Source organism: Euprymna scolopes, chromosome 23 (genome assembly GCF_053919585.1).
Source record: "Euprymna scolopes isolate OS-2025 chromosome 23, ASM5391958v1, whole genome shotgun sequence".
NCBI lineage: Eukaryota > Metazoa > Mollusca > Cephalopoda > Sepiida > Sepiolidae > Euprymna > Euprymna scolopes.
Window position 1 is genome coordinate 68,160,633 of NC_136504.1, and position 23,193 is coordinate 68,183,825.

The 23,193-nt window shown below is 33.8% G+C and overlaps 1 pseudogene; it reads left to right on the forward strand.

Moving 5' to 3' along the window:
• The first annotated feature begins 6,408 nt into the window (after window positions 1-6,408).
• LOC145246267 (U2 spliceosomal RNA) lies at window positions 6,409-6,540 on the forward strand (annotated as a pseudogene).
• Window positions 6,541-23,193: the final 16,653 nt, after the last annotated feature.

Below are 23,193 nucleotides of genomic sequence, written 5' to 3' on the forward strand. Positions count from 1 at the left end.
ATGAATATGTTTCAGTTTAAACAAAGCTTGTACAATAATATTGTGGGGGCTGCATTCACGTTGGCATAATAGCAATATCCAACAGATGAAAGATACAACTGTGGAATTTCCATCGGTCCAACTAGTGATTTAATAATTCAAGATGTTGTTTTGAAGTATTTTCATTTCAAACAAACATGTTCGTTGCAAGATATTTTTTAAAAGTATTTTCAATGATCCATTGGCTATGTTGTTGTTTTTTTGGTCAAAGAACCATATTTAAGAAGCCAAACTGGATCCTGTACTTCTGAAATTGTTTTTTCTAAATCTGTCGATCCGTTGAATGTTTTAAAGTTTTTTTTTTTAATTCACTCAACTCTGTTAAATTATGCAAATTGAGTTTTAGAGAAATGGCCATATTTTAAAGGCAAAACGAGGTCTAAATCCTTTCAAGATATTTCTATTCAATCCACTATTTTGGCTTAGTTTTAAGAATATTTCTTTTTTTTTTTAAGGGGGAGTATGATTTGACAATAGTTCGTCTGATAAAATCTGCTGCTTCCGTAGATTGAAGAAGAAAATCTTTCTCAAATACCGGAACGAAATGAACCACTTTTCAAAAATCATCTTCATATAAAAACTCTTAAAATGGTCGCAGTCTTTCTTCTAATATACGGATTCCATTGATTATCATCCATTTCACATTTTTTTCCACGTGACTGCCTTTTCTTTTTTGTGGCATTCATTGAAAACGCCCCAACCCCACTAATTGATGGTTAGCTTTCAACAAGAAGAAACATAAAAGTTTTTATGCGGTCGCTATTGACACAAGCAACCGTTTTTTGTTATTGTCGTCCGACCGCAAGTCTTAATTTAAGAATCATTGACCAATGTCCATTTGTGAAAGATCAATGCAACCTATTCTGAAATGTTAATCTCCTTGGCACACACGACAGGAATGGAACAACAAACCCATAAAAAATACGAAGCGAATAATGTCCATTAAGAAAAAAAGAAAGAAAACTCCTTTTTTTTATTTGCACAATGAAATGTTGTTGGTTTTGTCTTGAGTAAATATACACAGCAGTTAAGAGCTATTTGTGTAACATGTGTTCAATTAACACGGAACCAATGTGTCCAATGACCGCATAATATAAAGTGGCTTTTAAGGAATTGTTAAGGTGATAGAAATGATAATCATTGAAGTATCAATAAAGCTTCAATAAGCAATGTCAGCAGGGAAGAGCGCCGAATGAAATTATTTTTGGATTATTTGGATTATTCAGACGACTATTCTCATCTTAAGTGTTATTCAAACAATGTTTCGGTCTATGTACCTCAGACCTTCTTCAGGTGTATCTTGTCAAACTTGGAAATCTTTTTGTTGAACTCGGAATCTTAACAGAGTTTCGAACGGAACCTTTTATTTAATCCATAGTTTTGTTCCGTTAGTGATGACCGGGTTGACGCCTTAAGTCATTCGCAATTGCATTCTTTGTATCGCCCTCACTGAGGATTGAACCTTCAACCTCCAGAAGAGTGTAACTTAGAACTGAATTTGACCTAGTGCTATATCTGTTTCACCACGTGCCTTCCAAGTGCAGGCGATCCAGAAATTTTTTTCTCTTATCTTGGCATGCTGAATTTAATCCGTCTCTTTTATGCCAAGTTATTTATATTGTTCCTGCTCTTCTAGGTTTTTGATATCAATAACTTCGTTAATTAATCGACGATGGAAATGTCATTGAAATTTGTTAATTTCCTTAATTTTTGGTCAATTTTTAAGTGAAGGTTTAGTTGTTTTTTTTTTTTTTTTTTTTTTTTTTTTACGGCATATCAACCCTTGTCAGGTTATTTAATGTCGAATCCAGTAATTTGTTTGGAAACAGTTTTTATGCTTCAAGTTCTTTATATCTTTAAATATTTATTTGTAGAGCTTGGTTTGGTTGTTTTACGGCATATCAGCCCCTTTTTGGGTTATTTAATGTCGAATCCAATTATTTTGGAAATAGTATTCATGTTGCATCCAGTTATTTTGTAGAAGGATTTTATTCTTCAAGCTTTTTGTATCTTCAATCGCTAGTTTGTAGTGTTTGGTTTGGTTGTTTTATTGTGGATTTTATCGGTTTTGTTTCCTGCAGAACATGAATGAGTTTTGCAATGAAAGAGGGAAAATGGTTACAGTATTAATGTTTGCTACATTTTAAGTTAGGAAACCAGTCAGGAAGTGGGGGAGATAGAAAGAGAAAGGGGAAATGGGAAGAAGGAAAAGGGGGGGGGAAAGATGGTTGTTTTTGTTTTTGTTTTTTGAAGAACATAATTAAGTTTTGTAAAAAGAAGTAAAAAAACAAAAAGCATCTAATGTTAGGTGCATTTCGTCTCAAGAAGCCAATATCTTTAGATAGCCTGATCTGGTAGCACCAGCATTTTTAAGTGAGGGAAGGGACCAAAATGTTTATATATTTGCACATACCTAATACATACTCTTTTTTTGCTGTAATTTTCTCATCATTTTGTTTTTGCTGGGATGGAGAATTCTACCGGATGCCAGACATTCACTCACTATTTCAGTCACTCCAACCGAGATATCTTTTTAAGATTCTAACTGTTCTTTTGAGCGTAATTGCGTGTATTTCTCTTGCACTTGGTTCACCGGATATATTCCCCAGATATTTTTGAAATCCTTTTCATGAGTTCGGTTGCTCCTATAATTATTGGAATGATGGAGAGCTTCCTAAGATTCCAGTTTCTTTTCATTTCATATAAAGATGTATTTTGTATTTCGTTATCTTCTCCCTTTAAACATTGTTAAGGTCAGCATCATTAGGGATTCTTATCAACTAGAGTTGCTACTTTCTTCCCTCTTATCCCATATCACTATATCAGGTATAACAGCACCAGTTTCTAGGTACGTAGCTGTAGGAATCATAATGGATGGTGTATGACTTATTTCCAACTGTTCTTTCTGGTAAACATGTTCTAATGATTTGCTGTTACACTGGAGATTCAGCGATTTACAGATTTTCCAGTGAAGATATTTACACGCTTCATTGTGTCGCATTGTATAATAACTGTCCCCCAGTAGAACTTTACAACTGGATGTCAGATGACTCCCACCCTCAACTTCTGTGTGGTAGAACCTGCACTTGTTATCATTGCTGAGATCACTTATCTTTTTAAAAGCATTAGTCATTGGTCATCAAGCTTTCATCTTGAGCAGCCATTATCATTTTCTCCTGACTATAGTGAAGCTGTCCTCTTTTTAGCCACTCTAACAGAACCATTGTTATTTCTATATTTCTATGATAGTTAATTCCGGAAATACTTGGCACGCTATTGTCGTCCCATTCTTCCAGTTTTTTGCAATAGAAGGTCTTTGTGTATTTCTGGGCTATTTCTGTTGCAGGCTTGTTTCATTTGTAAGACAGTCTTTTCCAAAATGTTTGGCGAGTTTTCTGATGAAGAGAGTTCCACTGGCTCGTGTTACTTGGTGTTCATATGCTATCTTAAGGTTTGGATTCTGGGAGCTCATTAGATATTGCCCGGTGCTCACAATAGCGTCTTGATATTAGTGGTCAATTTCTGAGAGACCAATACCATCTACTCCTTTGGACAGATACAGCCTTGGTAGACACTGGTTTCTGTACATTACTCTCTACAGTTGCAACATTTTTCTTGTTTTAATATCTAACCTGTCCTTTTTTCATCAATAATACCAAAGCTTTATGTTACTACTTCTAGGGCAAACTGATTAATGGCAGTTACTTTGTTTTTATTTGTGAGCTGTGTTTTGCAAATTAAAAAAAAAAATTTTCTTCCAATTTTCTTATTAGTTTGTCCAGCATGTGATGGAGGATCTACTGGATGCTATCTTATATATTCCAATCGAGAGATCGTTTTAAGATTTTGTCCCTTCAAGTACAATTGTTTGAATCTCTTTTGCACTTGATTCACCGGGTATATTTGTCAGGTAGTTTTTAAAATTATTTTTCATGAGTCCAGTTGTCCTTATAATTACTGGAATGATGGAGATCTTTCTAAGATTTCAGTTCTTTTCATGTCATGCATAAGACCTTGGTGTTTTATCTTTTTTCTTTCAGCTCTGTTTAACCCAGCATCATCAGAGACAGTAACTTTTACTAAGGTTGCTTCTTTCTGCTTTTTGTCTTGCATCACTATGTCAGAGTTTATGGTTCCGTTTTCTAGGTATGTAGCTGTAAGAACTGCATAATCATAATGGATGGTGAATGACTTATTTCCAACTGTCAATTCTGGTATATGTTCCCAGAGCTTGCTGCTACATTCGACATTCAACTTTTTACAGATCGTCCAGTGAAGATATTTACATACTCCATTTTGTCATGTCGTATAGTAGCTGTCCTCCAGTAGAACCTTACAACTGGATGTCAGGCGGCTCAAACACTCTACTTCTACGTCAGAACCACACTTGCTATCATTGTTGAAACCACTCATTTACATGTATACGTCTGTGTGTGCCAGCCTCAAATTTGCACAATATTTAAATTTGAACTTTTATTCCATTTTTATTTTTTTTTATCTTTATCTGACTGGTTGTATATGGATGCTTTTGTAAATTACAAAAGTATGTTAGCATTATTATTTCTTATGAATTATATTTTATTTTATTTTTATTAACTATATTTTGTCTTGTTTTTATAAATAACTTATATATATATTTTTAAAAAATTATATTCTATCTTTTATTCATTATATTTTATCTAAATGGTAATATCAATTTATATGTGTGCATTTGTAAAGCCCAAAAGTAATTGAGAAATAATAATCTTATGATTAAATTTTATTTTATTTTAATTAATTGAGATATAATAATCTTATGATTAAATTTTATTTTATTTTAATTAATTGAGATATAATAATATTATGATTAAATTTTATTTTATTTTAATTATTTGAGATATAATAATATTATGAATAAATTTTTACAAAATTTATTCATAATATTATTTCATTTATATTCTTTTTTGTTTTTTCTTTTATATTTTCCTTGCTTTGGTGTCTGCAAACATGCATGCATATGTTTGTTAGGAAATGTCTGATTTAAGTGTATGTGTGCTTTAATTCAATGTCGGCAGATGGTGATGGCTAACCAGTTAATGACACGGACTGAAAAACTTGATGTGCCAAGTTCGAATCTTGTTCCTTTCACAGAAATACTTTCACTTAGGATGTTGGCAATCTTCATGTAGTCTCGCCTGTAAGTACTCGATGTCTTTCTAGAATTCTAACAATCGTAGAAACCAATGCCAGCAAAAAAATCATCTTATTCATACGAAATAAATGATTGAACATAATGTCGATTCTATAGATGTCATGCATTACAAATAGCCGGACATTGAGATTCACACGTGTATATACGTTACATTAACCTTGACTTAGTCAAATTAGATCAGGGGTTAACCATAAATAAATAAATACAAATGTTATTCAACATTTAAGAGATAATAATATATTTAATTATTTGAATTAGTTGTTTTTTGAGCTGATCAGGTATTCAATTTTAGAAAGTAATTTTGTATCATTGCATCAAATGTAAAGAAAAGCTGCCAACCTGAAGTGGTCTGGTTATCTACTACACAGATTTTTAGTCGCATGCAAGTCACTCCGTCGGTCTGTCAGTCGGTCTGTCGGTCGGTCTGTCGATCTGTCCGTAACACTTTTGTGCTTGGCCTTTTTGGTTAAGATCAAAGGTCTGTTGTTAATAAATGCTGTTCTTAGCTTTTTAAGCTTTTGGCCAAGATCAAAGTGTAGTATCTGTTCCGGCAGATACTACACTTAAGATAATTTGTACCAGTCAATGGAAGGGAAACCCTCTATACTGTGACAGTTATTATTTTTGGTAACCAGAGTGACCCCTTTTAGGGGAGCTGGTTTTTACCTCACATTAAAAACGGCCTTGTGCCTAATTTGCTCAGTGGGGGAGCAAATAAATACCATCTGTTCCGGCAGATACTGCAAGCAAAGACCATATGTGAGGGCAACCCCACATATACGACTTTGGTCAATGTAGGGGCAACCCTTCATAGCAATTGTCACTATCCAGCTCTCCTACTCCTCGGGGAGTTGGTCCCCCATTTCCCCTTCACTCCTCCCATTAAAAATCAGCCTTGTGCCTAATTTGATCGGTGGGGGAGCAAACAAATACTTTTTTCTTAGCCTTTTGGCCAAGATCAAAGTGTAGTATCTGTTCCGGCAGATACTGCAAGCAAAGACCATATGTGGGGGCAACCCCACATATAAGACCTTGGTCAATGTAGGGGCAACCCTTCATACCAATTGTCACTATCCAGCTCCCCTACTCCCCGGGGAGTTGATCCCCATTTCCTCTTCATTCCTCACATTAAAAATCGGCCTTGTGCCTAATTTGCTCGGTGGGGGAGCAAATAAATACCATTTTCTTGGCCTCTTGGCCAAGATCAAAGTGTAGTATCTGTTCTTACTACATACTTACGTTTGTAACTTTGTGATATAAAGTGGAGGATCACTTTTCCCTATTAATTTAATGTAAAATGATCACCCACTTTACAACCAATCAGTCTCAAAGCCATTCAAGTCATTCTCCAGATCATTCAAGTTTTTGAAGGATTCCAGTTATCAAGCATTCAAGTCATTCAATTCATCCGTAAGTTCATTAAAGTCATTCTAAGTCATTTACTTTTTATTTATTTAAGTCATTTCAGCCCATTTTTCGGTCATTTTAGTTTATCTTTAAGAATTTCATGTCAATCCTACATTCACGCATTCATTCATTACATGAGAGCACGTGACTAATGGCTATCGGCTTTTTTTTATTTTAAGAAGTCTTTGGAAGTGAAAGTGGCCAATTTTGGTGTGAAAGATTTTGTTTTCCCATTGAAATATTTCTTTTGGAGTTACATCAGAAACATGTAGCCAATAATGTTTGTATAAATACTGTAATTTCGTTCTGCTTGTCATTGAGCACTTTTTGATAATATATATAGATGGTTTTCTAACGAATGATAAAAATATTTTTTTGTATAGTTTTAAAGGTTAAAAACTTCAAAGACTATATATATATATATATATATATATATATATATATATATATATATATATACTGCTGATCAAAAGTTTAAGACCTCTTAAAAATCTTTAAAAAGAAACCTTTTCTTTAAGGATAGATTTTAAACTCTTTTGACTTAATGTTACTAATACTACAATGGTTATGGAAACAAAAAGGTACATTCCAAAAATTTTATTTAAAAATTTGCATTTTTATTAAATTAGTCTTTTTACAGATGATCAAAATTATAAGACCAAGGGTATAAATTGTTAGATTTATGGTAATTCTGATGTTTTTAGTTCAGTTAGAGATTAGCAATCACTGTGTAAAGGTGTTACCATGCCTAAAGCAAGAAAACTAACCGAAGTTGAGCGCTCTCAAATTCTAGGATTCCATAAGCAAGGTTTGTCACAGCTAGCGATAGCAGCTAAGGTAAATCGTAGTAAAACTGTTATTTGCAACTTTCTAAAAAACACTGAGAATTATGGAAAAGCTGGTTGGTAGGCTCCCCAAAATTTCTCCTATATTGAGTAGGAGAATCAGACGGGTTGTTATGAATGACAGAGGACTTTCTTCTAATCAAATTAAGGCGGTTACAGATGCTGATTGCAGTCCAATAACCATCAGAGGACACTTACAACAAAAAGGTATGGTAAATAAAAAGTGTAAACAAATTCCTTGATTGCTTCCACGTCACAAAGTGGACCGCTCAAGATTTGGTCGTGAATACCAAACCTGGGACGTTGAGAAGTGGAAAAAAGTCCTGTTTTCTGAAGAGAAAAAATTCAATTTAGATGGTCTTGATGGTTTCCAGCGATATTGGCATGACAAAAACATACCCCTTGAAATTTTTTCCACACGTTATAGTGGTGGATGGTCCGTAATGGTATGGGGTGCCTTTTCTTACAGAGGGACGATGGAGCTCCAGGTGGTGCAGGGTCGTTACACAGCAGCTGGTTATATTAGCATGCTACAAAAAGCATCTATGATGATGGGGGGGGGGTCATCGTTTGTGTAGGGATGACTGGTTATTCCAACAGGATAATGCTGCAATCCACACTGCAAGACGGACCTTGAGCTTTCTACAAGAATATGGAGTCCATCTCTTGAGACATCCTACATGCTCACCAGACTTGAACCCAATTGAAAATGTTTGGGGATGGATGACAAGAGAGGTTTATCAAAATGGCAAACAATATTCAACAAAAAATGAACTTCGTGAAGCCATCTTCAGAAACTGGAGCAGGATCCCTCACACCTTAATGGAAACCCTTATTTCTAGCATGCCCCAAAGAATTTTTAAAGTCATCAAAACCAGTGGAGGTAGAACTCATTATTAAGTTTGATTGTTGAATGTTTTCGTACACTTTTCATACACTTTTTGTACAATTTGATAGAATTTTTGTCTATGGTCTTATAATTTTGATCATGTATAAAAAGCCTATTAATTCAATATTATAATATAATATAATATTTCAATAATGTAAATTTTAAAAATAAATCTTTGGAATGTAGCTTCTTGTTTCCATAACCAGCTGAGTTGTACAACCATCATCCCCATGTGTAATTTGTATACTGATAGGTTTTTTGAAATTTTTTCACTGGATTATTATTGATTGATTGAATTTAACCAGATTATGAAATAAAATTGACAAAAAAAAATCATTTCGACATTTGAAAGGGGTGCTCACTTTTTAGTTACAACATTCTGGTAAATCGGTCCACCCATTTTATTTCTTTTTCTAAACACGGAAGTGTCTTAGAGAGATATGAAATGGTCCCATGTTGATGAAGCAATGTATTGGGAGGCGTACGATATGAAAATTGACAACGGGATGAAAAATTATGAAACATTTCTTCAACATGTTAGTGAAATTTATAATACTTGAAAAAAAAAGTTTTGAAAAAAACCCCCCAAAACCCTCACCTTTCATAAAAACAGATAAATTATTGTAAAGAAACACCCACAAACTCACCTTCCATAAAAACAAATAAATTATTAAAAAAAAAAACCCCAAACTCACTTTTCAATACCAAAAACTAAATAAGTAAAAAAAAAACCCCAAAAACTCGAAACTTTATTTTCATAAAAAACAATAAAAAAAGTAATGTTCATTTTTTTTTGAGAAACAAACATATTTCTGACTTACAAATGCGGTAGGTTCATGTCAATTTTACTTTCTATGGTTTTGATATACCCGCGTTTTTATTGGTTACAAAATGGGTGACTGATTTACCAGAACGTTGTAACTAAAAAGTGAGCACCCCTTTCAAATGTCGAAATAATGATTTTTTTTTTTTCAATTTTTTTCTTTTTCATAATCTGGTGAATTAGTGTCCAATCAATAATAATCCAGTGAAAAAATTTCAAAAAACCTATCAGTATAGAAATTACGCATGGGATTGATGGTTTTACAACTCCGCCCCATAACCTTTTAGATTGTAGTATTGGTAACCTTAAATCGGAAGAGTTTAAAATCTATTTTTAACAAAGTTTTTTTAACAGATTTTTAGTGGTCTTAAATTTTTGATCAGCAGTGTATATATATGATGCTACTTTTGACAGAAGTTTGCCATCTCTTCAGTTAAGCGTTGTGCGTCTGTATGCACGTAGGTGACTTTTTAATCAAGCTTTAGTCTTACATGAAAGTTCACATATGTGACATAAAAACTTTCCTTCTAGTTAAAGGTGATCGCATGATAATATTGTGAATCCTCGAATGTCGTGTCAGGACACTTTTAGATTTGCGGATTAGACCACAAATATGACAACTTAGCATTGCCGGATGTGCTGTAGAAGCCTCCTCATAAGACTGTCGTTCCTGTCTTTGATTGTGTGATTTCAGATGATTTACAAAACCAGCTTTTGATAAATGGTATCTGCCACATATAGTTTACTTCAGTTCCTGTTGTAATATCTTTGACATTATATGTTAAGTGTTGAACAGAGTGCAGTCTCGATACTGAGTGTGAAGTAATTTCCAGTAACAAAGATGGCGGCTAAGAATCAAATGCAGTTCATGACATAGCCAAAGGCGAGCTGATTGAATCCAAAATTCGACAATTTTTATAGTAACTTTGGAAGATTTTCATTGGTTGCTTACCACAACCGGTTGTTATAAAAACGATCGTCGAAATCATTGGTGTCATACCCCCCCCCATTAGGAGTCAAAAACATTTTACATTATATTTTCGTCCTGCTTTCTTAAAACACGTTTTAAGACAGCAAGATCTACACGCTGCTCTTCAAAAATCTTATAACTTCTCTGATGGTTTTTCTCCACAATGATCGACCATTCGCTTGCGCTTCTCAGTTATGTATATCCATCTCAAGTATTTTAAAGTTGTTTTTCAGAGAATCCTTAAACCTTTTTCTTGGTTTATGTTGTGGTCATTTACCCTTATCTATCTTGCCATAAAACAGTTGTTTAGGAAGTTTTTTGTCCGCCATCTTAACTAAATGTCGCATCTGATTTTGAATGATTTTCATTTCTATACTAGTACTATTTAATCGTTCAAGAACTACAGTGTCGGCTGTTAGAGTCCTCCAGTTAATATTAAGTATTCTCCAAATACAACTTTGATGAAAATTTTCCATTAAGTTGAGATACCTTCTATATGTTGTCTAAGTCTTTGACCCATATAGCAGTGTAGTGATAACGCATGCTTCATAAACACATAGTTTTGTTTTTGATGTGATTCCCTGATCTGATCACACATGTTTCTCCAGTTTGCCAAAAGCAGAACTGGCTTTGGCTAATCTGTGATTTATCTCAGCATCAAGTGTACAGTCCTTACTCAGTGTACTACCAAGATAAACAAAAATGTCCGTGAAATTAAACTTCTTACTATCAACCAAGATGTTTGGTTCAACATATGGCATTCTTATAGGAGGAGAATGCATAATATGTTTTCTTGAAGCTGATGGTAAATCCAAAAGCTTTGCAAACTTCTGATATCTTGTCCATAATCATCTGTGTGTCTGTTTCTGAGTGTGAAACAAGGTCTGAATCATCTGCATATAAAAGTTCAAGAACAAAGTTCTGAAAAGTTTTTGACTTTGTGTTGAGACGTCTAAGGTTAAAAAGTTTATCTGATGTGAAAAATCGAAACTTCACCCCAATAGCGCAATTGTTAAAAGCATACACCAGCTTCACAGCATATATTTATATGGAAAATAATGTAGGAACAAGTATGTCACCTTTTCACACCGTTTTCAACTGAAATTGGATCAGACAGAAATCCATGAAAGTTCACTCGAGCTTTCATATTATGATGTAACCGCTGAAGGAACTCCACAAAACAAGTAGGATAGCCTAGTTTCCCAAGAATTTTCCAGAGTGCATTGCGATTGATAGCATGAAAAGCTTTTGTCAAATCGACAAAAACTTGATACAAAGGCATTCGCTGATCCATACATTTCTCTATTAGCTGTCACACAGAGAATATCATGTCCATTGTGCCGTGGCCAGGTCTAAAACCACGTTGATTCTCTGGGATGATAGAGGGACAAATACATTTCAGCAATCGATTTAAGAACATCTTTGCTAAAACCTTCCCTACTGCTTCAAGAAAGCTAATGCCCCTATAATCACCACACTCAGATTTTGACCCCTTTTCTTTATAAATTGGGTTCAATCCAATCTTGAGGGATAGCATTACTATGCCAAACATCGAGGATGAGTGTATGAACTGTATGAATAATGGTATCACCTCCAAATAACAATAATTCAACAGGCATTCCATCAAGTCCGGGTGCTTTTCCCTTATTAATCTCTGTTAATGTTCTTTTGATCCTATCAATGCTGGGATCAGTCATCATCTCACCAACGATTTCCTTTTGAGGGAGACTATCAATTACCATATCATTTACTTCAGACGGATTATCAAAAAGATCCTGAAAATGTTCTGTCCATCGTTCCATGATCCCCTCAACATTGTTGATAACGGCAGAACCATCTTTGGATTTCGCAGGTACCAATGTTGGAGGCTGTGGCCCAAGGCTTGTCTGATTAGTAATACATATCTTTTGAATTTTTGCGGTCATAATCTGTTTGATTGTCTGCTGACAATTTGGCCCATCACTTGTTCTTCATTCGGCGTGTCTTACGTTGTACTTTTAATTTTGCATCTTTATACACGTTCTTTGCAGTTGTTTTAGCTGATGCATTAGAACACAAACATATCTCGTGAGCTTTTTTCTTCTCTACCAAAAGACTGGTGATCATAGGATCATTTTCATCAAACCAATCCCTATGTTTGGTTTTCTTAAAGCCAAGAATTTCAGGCAAGTTCCGTCAAATGAATATTAATAAATGAAGTCCTAAGAGTTTCACATGCTTCCTTATTTTGTAACTTGGAGATGTCGATGCGTTTATGCACTTTTACTCCATTGGCTCTGACTTTTCTCCGCATACACAACTTAAGTTTAGCACGAACAAGATTGTGATCAGTGTCACAGTCTGTACCTCGCATAACTTACAGTACACAGGTCCTGAATATCACGCTTGCACATGATGATATAATAAAGAACATGACCATGTTTTTTATCTAGGGTGTATCCAAGTTACCTTGTGAATGGGTTTTTGTTAGTAGAAGGTGTTGCATACAGCAAGGTTATGTTCAGTTCACAACTGCAAAAAAAGAATCCCATTATGCTTTGCCTCACCAACGCGATATTTTCCTAAGACAACCCAAGTGTTGTAATCACTTTCATTAAAGTCTCCAAACAACAAAATCTTATCTGCTTTTGCTATCCCTTTGATCCGATTCCCCCTAGATCTTGATAAAATCCCATTTTGACGTCCTGCCTACTATCTAAAGTAGGGGCAGATACTGAGATGACTGACACGTAACGATCACAAGGTAAAGGTACCCTCACTAACATGATACGATCAATATATATATATATATATATATATATATATATATATATATATATATATATATATATATATATATATATATATACAGTGATGATCATATTTATTGGCACGGTAAAATAAAAGTTAAATTTTGTCTAATAAATTCTAAAAAAGGGATTAAATTAAAGAAAATAACAAAGTATATTATGTATTTTTAACTGGCCTTTCCGATGCAGCAATCGGATTTTAGAAAAAATAAATAACAAAGGAACAACAAACATAATTGCAAAAAACCCTTGTTCAAAATTATTGGCACGATTTATTTAATAATCAATTGTATAGCCTTTGGCCTTGATTACCTTCCTCAGTCGCTTTTCATAGTTTACAACCAAGTTGTTGCACTCTTCAGTAGTAATTTTAGCCCACTCTTCCTGACAATAATCCTCCAATTGAATAAGATTCTTAGGCTTTACCCTCAATTTTAATGTTCTCCATAAATTTTCAATTGGATTAAGGTCTGGGCTTTGTGATGGCCACTCCAAAACATTAATATGATTGTCCTCAAGCCATTTCTTAGTCAGTTTAGCCGAATGCTTTGGGTCATTATCTTGCATGAACCACCAACGACGACCAAGTGAGAGCTCTTTAGCAGAGTCTTTCAGGTTTTCATCCAATATTTTAACATAATCTTCCTTTTTTATGCTACCTATGACCTTAACAAGTCGCCCTGGTCCAGAGGCAGCAAAGGATCCCCAAAACATCAAACTGCCTCCACCATGCTTCACTGTGGGTATGGTGTTCTTAGGCAGGAAAGCTTCGCCAGATTTTCTGTAAATATAAGACACTTTATTATGGCCAAATAACTCTATTTTCGTTTCGTCAGTCCATAGAACACGTTTCCAGAATGCAACATCTTTATCAATATGACGTTTTGCAAAGGCTAGCCTTGCTTTCAGGTGCATAGGCTTCAATAAGGGAGTCTTTCTCGGACGACATGCTTTTAAACCAGCTCTCTTCAAAACTCTACCAACTGTATGTCGAGATACATTCACTCCAGAGGTGCTCTGTTCATCAACAATCTTCCCAACAGAGATCCTTGGGTTTTGTTTTACTTGTCGAACAATTTTCCGTTCATCTCTTGGGGAAAGAATCCTTTTTCTCCCTCTACCCTCTAAACTCATAACGTGGCCTTGCGATTTGAACTTGTTTATTATGGCTCTAACAGTGGATTTGGGAAGGTTTAGCTTCTTTGAAATCTTATCATAGCCCTCCCCATTGGTATGGCATGCTACAACAAGCTTCCTGATGTCTTCGCTGTGTTCCTTAGTTTTAACCATGGCGATTGAAAATTATAATTTAGTCACTTATAATAGTTTAAATAAATCGCTATCTAAAAATTATCTGAAAAAAATTATTCACTGAATTAGCGTTAAACAAGCATAATATGGCTATAAAAAAGTTCAGAAAGCACGTAAACCGGAAATTGATTGATATTATACTGATACTAAAAGAAAAACAAAGCCGTGCCAATAATTTTGAACAAGGGTTTTTTGCAATTATGTTTGTTGTTCCTTTGTTATTTATTTTTTCTAAAATCCGATTGCTGCATCGGAAAGGCCAGTTAAAAATACATAATATACTTTGTTATTTTCTTTAATTTAATCCCTTTTTTAGAATTTATTAGACAAAATTTAACTTTTATTTTACCGTGCCAATAAATATGATCATCACTGTATATATATATATATATATATATATATATATATATATATATATATATATATATATATATATATATATATATAAAAAATTTTAGTCATTCAATAAATTTAAGAATTTTAAAATTAATTTATTTGCTCTACCTTGTATATCGATCAATTTTTATTTAGGTGGGATAGTAGTTATAGAATATTACTGCCAATAATATTTTGTAAAACTTATAATCACAAGTTTTCATACCAGTTGACTGTTAGATAATTTTATTCTGAAGTATATATATATATATATATATATATATATATATATATATATATATATATATATATATATATATATATATATATATATAAAATTAGAAAAGAAATTTTTTTCTTCTTTACCTGCATTGAAAGCGTTGTGTTAGTTGAAAATTGAAAATAATTACGTTTTGAAGGCTGAAAACAACGCATTTTCTTAATATATAAACAATATATATATATATATATATATATATATATATATATATATATATATATATATATATATATATATATATATATATATATATATATGTATATATATATTCAAATTTTAAACAAAAAAGTAGTGTTTTTTAGAACTTTACCTGTAAAGTCCGAAGTTTTTTTTTAAACCAAGTTTTTTTTTTTTTCTTTTTTTTTTAAATGAAACCTTGGTCCTTGCTCTTTTAATTGAAAAATAAAATAGGGTTTCAATTACATTTTTCGAGTAGTTATAAGCTTGAAAAAACAGGGGGTCGAATTAATTCATGCCCCCCATTTTGAAATGTCTATTAAAAAGTAAATAATTAATTTACTCACCAAAGTTTTATATATCACAAATTGAAGATAAAAGATCAATAAATAATATATTCAAATTTAAAACAAAAAAAGTAGTGTTTTTTAGAAATTTACCTATAAAGTCTGAAGTTTAAAACTTTTTTTTTTTTTAAATCACGTTGTTTTTTTGTTTTTTTTTAAATGAAACCCTGGTCCTTGCTCCTGTAATTGAAAAAAAAAATTAGGGGCTGAATTACATTTTTTCGAGTAGTTATAAGCTTGGAAAGACAGGAGGGGGGTCGAATTATTCTATATTTTTCACAAACTTTCTGACACACCTATCGCAAAAGACAGGGACGTTTATACCATTTAACGTACCCATTCACCTTAGCTCCGACAATAACTTTACTATCGTAACATTTTAATAGCAATTTATTGACTATTCAAACTAATACAGTTATTTGTTTTAAAAAATGTATTTTTTCCGAGACGTTAAATTATTTAATCACTTTAAATTCATTTAACTGGAGAGATTTATGTATTTTTAAATACTTTTATGTTATTGTATATTTTGACGAACTTGAAACGATTAACTCTACAACTGGCTGCTAAATTTTATCGACTAGTTTTTGAAGCGTTGACAATGTAAATTAATTATTCTATTAGTTTAATTTTATAAGTCGTATTTATTAATTTTATATTTCAATTTCATTTTTAATAAATAGATTGATTTTATTGTTTCTTAAAAAACAAAACATATCTTAATTCTACCACTAACATTTAGTCAGGGTGGCTTGTTAGAACAAATTAATATTTATTTGCAAAAAAAAAAAAAAAAAAGAAAAAGAATGGAGAAATCGGAAAAATTAATATTTCCACAGATTTATACGGTGGATTAATTTTTTCTACCATCGTTGCGAAAAATCGGCAAAATTAATCGATAAAAGTTTGCAACCATAATGGGAACTAACCGTTTCAATAAACCCTAATGAGTAAAATCGAAAGTTTAAAGCGATTGTCTAAGGGACGTTACTCGTAATAAAGTTTAACGAATTATTCCCCTTTGCCTCACCAAGGCCATATTAATTTTGCTCGAAGTCTTATTTATTTCTCATTGATTTTTAATTTAAGGACTTATACAATTAAATTCTCAGTTTATCAATAATTTCACATAGCATATTTTTCTTATTTAAGTTTATTTCTGTTTTATTATTTAAAAAAAAAAATGATGCTATAAAAACATCTGTTAAAGAATTTTGGAATTTCCACGTTACATTCATCGAATAATGAGGATTGTTTCCCTTGTATTCGAGATTTTGGGCTTTACTTACTTCACTCGACACAAATCAGTTTTTTTTGGGGGGAAAATGGAATGCATCATTCTAATGCAGACAGTGTAAGCAGTATTTAATTGCTCCAGAATGATTTATTTTTGTTTGTGGTGAAGGGAAAACAGAAAGTTTAATATTTTATGTGAAGTATGTAGGTACGGGCAAAAATGCACAGATAAAGATAAGAGGACCTATTTTTGAAAGCCGATTTATCATAATTTTTTTGTAGGTGTCCGGTCCGACTACTTTTTGATTGTATTTGAAAGATTAGAGATTAAAGTTAATTTCCTAAAAGAAAAAAATATTTGTACACGCGAAAAAAAAAAAAAAAAGTTATGAAAAATGCTTTTATGGCGAGCTAACCAATTTAGCTAAATTTTGAAGTTAAATAAATTCATTGTAAAAATCCTTTAAAGATAAATATTAGTTTTCTGGGTCTATTTCAAAGATAATTAGGAGTCCTTAGATATTGAATTAAATAAAAAAAATAACACCTTGTTTGTACAAAAAATAGCTTAATTAGCCCGCAAAAAAGTGAATAATTGTGCTGTTTGCCCAAACGCAACAAATTAAGTTTTGTAAACACGATTATACGGAAGCCCAAAATTACAGCCAATCGAAACGCTGTTTCAAAATGAAGTCATGATATTAAAAGGATGTAGGGTTGCCAGTTTTCTTCCGCCCCCCCCCCCACCAGGCGTGCATCCTGTGCAAGCCTGTTCTAGTCTCACACAAAACACGCGTTCACATCTCAACCCACTTTTCTTGTCATATACATACGCGCACACAAACATACCGCGCATGTATACACATGTACATATATTCACGTTCACATACATACACTCACATTCTAATGTACACACATGTACGCACACATACGCGAACACATATGCACACATGGGCAACGTCACTTCCCTTTAAAGGAAATCCACACATACGCAAAAGACCACTGGAAACAACTACAAAAGCAAGAGACCTGAGCTGTTTCCTTTTTTTCGATTCGGCTCCCGACCTGGGCAGTCAATGGACCAACCACTCCCTCTGGGGCACACGCCTGCGCACTCCACATCCCCTTCTACTATGTGTGGGGCAAGAGCCTACTGAGAGTACGTACACCTTACACACTTTCTCTCTCCATGGCCTGGATTGACTTTCTCACTCTTTCTCTACAACAATAGACTTTCCCTTTCACCAGCTAACAGTGAGAGACGCATACCAAACTGGATTGACTTACTCTCTCTTTCTCTCTACAACAATAGACTTTCCTTCTCACCAGTTAACAGCGAGAGATGCACGCCAAACTAAACACGTGCTGTACCCTTTTCTTTCATTTGTTTCTTCATGAAATAAATTCTAATTTGTTTATTTCAATAAACGCGTTGTTCGTTCCTTTCTCAATTTAATACATTTTTCCTATTTTGTACGACTGGGGGATATATACAATATATCCACCAGTCCACTACAATCCGTACATTCCTATCCTGAACGTAATTTTAATTTAATTATTTTTTTATGTTTCTGTTTTTAAATTATTTTTTTAAGTATTGTTCAAGATTAAATAAAAATTATGTTTCACATTCATGCGAGCAAGGAAATTATTGAAATCTTGCATATAAAAATTATGCGAAATCTGTAATTTAAAAAAAAAATGTAGAAATAGTTTTACTGTTGCAATTGTTTTTGTGTGAAAATATTAACTAAGAAAAAGAGTAACATATTCTAGTAAGAAACAGGCCAGCAAGTAGGCACGTGTCGGCAATGAAAAACCAGAGAAAAAAAAACAAAACAAAACAAAAAACTCAAAACAAAACAAAACAAAAAAACAAAATATTATTTTGCCTGGAAATGGTAAAACTTGGAGTTGTCTCCATTTTTATTATTCACGTCAACCTTCTTTTCCTGGTTGACGTGTTGTCCACGTTTCACGTGAACCTGTTTTAACTTTTTGTTTTTATGTTTAATATTATTTATCTTTTTATTGAGACCTGTATTAAGATCATCATCATCATCATCATCATCATCATCATCTGCTTTTTTTTAAAAAAAATTTTCCTGAAATAAAAACAGCCTTTATTTATTCTTTTCCTTTAAATTATATGGCCATACGACAGTTTTCCCCTTTTTTACATAATCCTTTGAATTATTGTTCTACTCAAGCTGCACTAATTTGTAAGTAGAGACAATTGCTGCATCATATAGCCCTTTTCTTCACATTTGCAGATCGTTGTGCCAGTTTTTATAACCCCCCTCTATCCATAGCAACCAACTCTCTTCTAAATTTCCCTATGTTAACTGAAGCTACACTTGATGATCTGAAAATCCCCCCTTCCTATGTCTATGATATCATACAAAAAGTAGACACCTCCAAGGCGTGTGGGCCTGATTTTATCCCTGCTATACTAATTAAGAAATGCTCAGCTGAACTAACCCCTGTACTTTCTAAATGCTACAACAAATACCTTTTGAATTTTGCTTTGCAAATAGCTGATAAATGGCCACTATGGTAGAAGTGTTCAAGAATTCTGGTGAAATGTCTGACCCTGCTCAATTATCGCCCTATCAATCTCCTCGCCTTTTTCAATAAAATCTTTGAGACATTAATTAATCAACCGCTAGTCTACCACCTTGCAAAAACTAATCTTCTCTCTGATTGACAGTATGGATTTAGGCAATGTCATTCTATTGCAGATATTTTAACAGTCATTTCTGAACGCATATACCATGTGCTGGATAAGACGGGTGAAGCCAGGGCTGTCACCTTTGCTATATCTAAAGCCTTTGGCAAAGTCTGGCTTCAAGGGCTCATAATGAAAATGAAACCATACAGTATAACTAAACAAATACTAAATATAAGATCTTTCTTAGACAACAGCTTTGTAAGTATGGGAGCTAGTTCTGGTTTAAGCTTTTTCAGCATTATAATCAGAATGCTGTTGGGGCCTTACTGGAATCAAGGTTTTTGATTAGCTTGGCAACATGATGCACAGATATTTGTATGTCACATAACATGTTTTCAAACACAGGAGGAAATATGGGGGTTAGTGGCCCTGACCACATAGGGTAGAATTAGCTGCAAAGTTCTTGGCTTTGTCCGATGCTGACAAGACTAAATAAATTATAATTCATTAAAAGTTATTGATAAGAGTCAATGTTCATTTGGTTTCATATTAGGAAGAGAGTTCAGTGAGGAAGTTTGGAATATTTTATTTAATAGGTTTGGTTTTGATTGAGCAGACGAGAACAGAAGGATTCAAACAGTCATTGCTTTGTAAGTGTAAGTTGTTGTATAAGAAAGATCTTATATTTAGTATTTGTTTAGTTATACTGTATGGTTTCATTTTCATTATGAGCCCTTGAAGCCAGACTTTGCCAAAGGCTTTAGATATAGCAAAGGTGACAGCCCTGGCTTCACCCGTCTTATCCAGCATTCTGATTATAATGCTGAAAAAGCTTAAACCAGAACTAGCTCCCATACTTAGAAAGCTGTTTAAGCATTGTCTTAAGGAGAATTGCTTTTCAACACCCTGGAAAACCTCATCAGTATGTTCAGTATTTAAAAATTCAGGTGATCTGTCATCTCCATCTCAATACAGACTAATCAGTCGCCTGCGCGTCATGAATAAGTTGCTGGAATCTGTGTTAAATAGAGAAGTAGTCAAACACCTCAGCAAAAATAACCCCCTAAGTGACATGCAATATGGTTTCCGTTCTGCTAGATCTACAGTAGATGTGCTAATGATGGAGGCTTCGTTTCTAGGGCAATTGCTCTTGACATATCAAAGGCCTTTAATAAGGGTGTGGCGTAAAGGTCTACTTCTCAAGATCCCCAGCTACAGTATAATTGGTAATGTTTTCTCAATTATTAAATCATTTCTCTCTGATAGGTTTATAAGAGTAGTGGTTGATGGTATGATTTCAGAAGCTCACAGTATTAATGCTGGAGTTCGTCAGGGGTCCATACTGGCCCAGCTCTTTTCCTGATCTACATCAATAATCACTCAAATTACACCCTAAAATCATATGTAGACATTTATGCTGACAACAATATGGCAACACTTCAAATGCCGTAAACGACCAAGTTCCTTCTGATTCTCTCTCCTCTGATCTTGATCATGTGGTGCAATGGGGAAAGAGGTGGCTGATTAATTTTAATGCGTCTAAAACCAAGCTCCTCTTTTTCTATCATTAACGCTCTGACCCCTGTCTGGTTTCATGTTTTGACAAACTTCTGGGTCTGATTTTTACTCCTGATCTAAAATGGAACACATACATCAAATCCGTTGCCAAAGTCACTGGGAAATAGTGGGATCGTTCTACCGCTCCAGTAGATATTTCACTTCAATTCTCTACCTGTATAAGAACCAAGTACGTTCTAGGATGGATTACTGTTGCCACATCTGGGCAGGAACTGCTAGAAATACTTTATCCTGCTTGATAGACTTTGTAACCTAGTAGAGGATACCCTTTTCTCTTCCCTGCAACCTCTTTTCAACAGAAGAGACGTTGTGAATCTGTTTCTTCTCTCTCATTATTTTCATCGCAAGTGCTCGTCTGAGCTCTAATTTATGGTCCCCCCTTGCCAAACCTTTACAAAAAACACTCATCTAGCTGAAACCATTATCAATAATTTTCTCCACTCTTTATCTGTGCCTAAACCTAAACGTAGATTCCATGAACAAAGCTTCTTTCTTAGAACTGCATGCATGTGAAACTCTGTTCTGTTTGCCTACTTTCCAGCTGACTATAATTTGGTAGTATTCAAGTCTAATGTAAACAAGTTCTTGATAATATGTACCCTTAAGTAATCCAATTTACCAAATTTCCACTACTAACAATTACTATGATATTGTCACATTGACTACCGTACACTCATTAACCCTTATCCTTGACTGGCTACCGGGCCTTGATAAGTGGTGACTCCGTTGTCAAAAAAAAAAAAAAATTGAACAGAGAAGTTTCGAAACTTCTCTGTTCAATTTTTTTTGACAACGGAGTCACCACTTATAAGTCGGTGTTTACGATTTTCTGACCCCTGTAATGCATGGCTCTTAATTAATCGATTCAGGCTTTTTCAATATCTCAAGTAATGAATTTCCCCCTTGTTTTTACAAGAACTCTAAAAATATTGAAGAATATTCTTTTTCTTACACTGCTGTAAACTTTCATTTTTAAATGAATATAAAATATCTCTTTTGTGTATGCCTTCTGAACTCATTTTTTCTTCTCTTGTATTCTCACATCTAATTATAACCACAAAAACTCTTTTTACACTGAAAATATTTCTATGAATCCGGCTTATTCCCAAAAATACTTCTCCCATTACAAAACACTTCGAATAATACCCCTAAAATTGGTGAGAAACCTTTCCCCCAAAATGCTTGTCAAAAATTTATAGGGCTTAATAAAACCTGATGCTTTGTACCAACAAATGATAACATGTGTGGCTGAGTTTTATAAATTCTATCCTAACTTATGAAATTCAATCACACATTTTATCAGAGCAAGCGGCAGATTCGTTCTTTGTTCTTTCCCAGGTCACTTTGTAGGGACTCCAGATCGAGGGGGTGGGGTGGGGTGGGGTGGGGTGGGGTGGTTACCACTTATAGTAGCTCCGGCCAGGAGTCCCTTATTTGTAAGGGTGTAAGTCGGTGTTTACGAATTCATAATCGGGATCTATGAATTTTTAGGACCGAGGTTGCAGGTGCAAGAACCTCTTGAAGTCGAAAGTAGTAGAGTATCCGCAGGGCCATTAAAGGTAAATTTAAGGAGATCGCTGATTAATAGAAAGATGTCACCAGATCACATACATAAAATAAAAATATAGAATTAACTCCAGAAAATAACGACACTTGACAAATAACTCGAAATTAATATGAAATAACATGTTAGAAATATTCATTCAAATCGTTCCAACGCAAGTCTTTTCTTGTAACAAGTGTTCATTATGCAGGTTTAGCTAAATGAGGACTTCGTGAGAATAACATGGAGTTTAAGATTACTGATTTTTATGAACAGAGTGTCATTCGTGGCTTGAATTTAATGTGATTATTTTCTGAGATAAAAACAGTCATTAAACGATGTAAGCGAAATGCGTGCGTGTGCGTGTGTGTTCATCACATAAGAAAACAGTAATTCGAAATAACATTCTCGTTCGATGCGGTAAGTTTGCATGATGAGAATTAAGGTACATATGTTACAAGAACAAGGCACATCATCATTTTGTAACTGCGTATTGTGTTGTGTCATTCTCAACAAACAAAGGTATTGTGAATCATTTATATGAACTTTGTGTCCACTCATCGTAATAATGAACTTTGTGTATAAACCCCATTCTTAAGAAATGTGTCTCTCCACCATCTAAGAAATGTATCCCTCTCAATCATAACAAATGACTGTTCCCCTTGTGCCATAAGAACTGATAACTCTCTCCACTCTGAATATATGTTATAGAATCATTCACA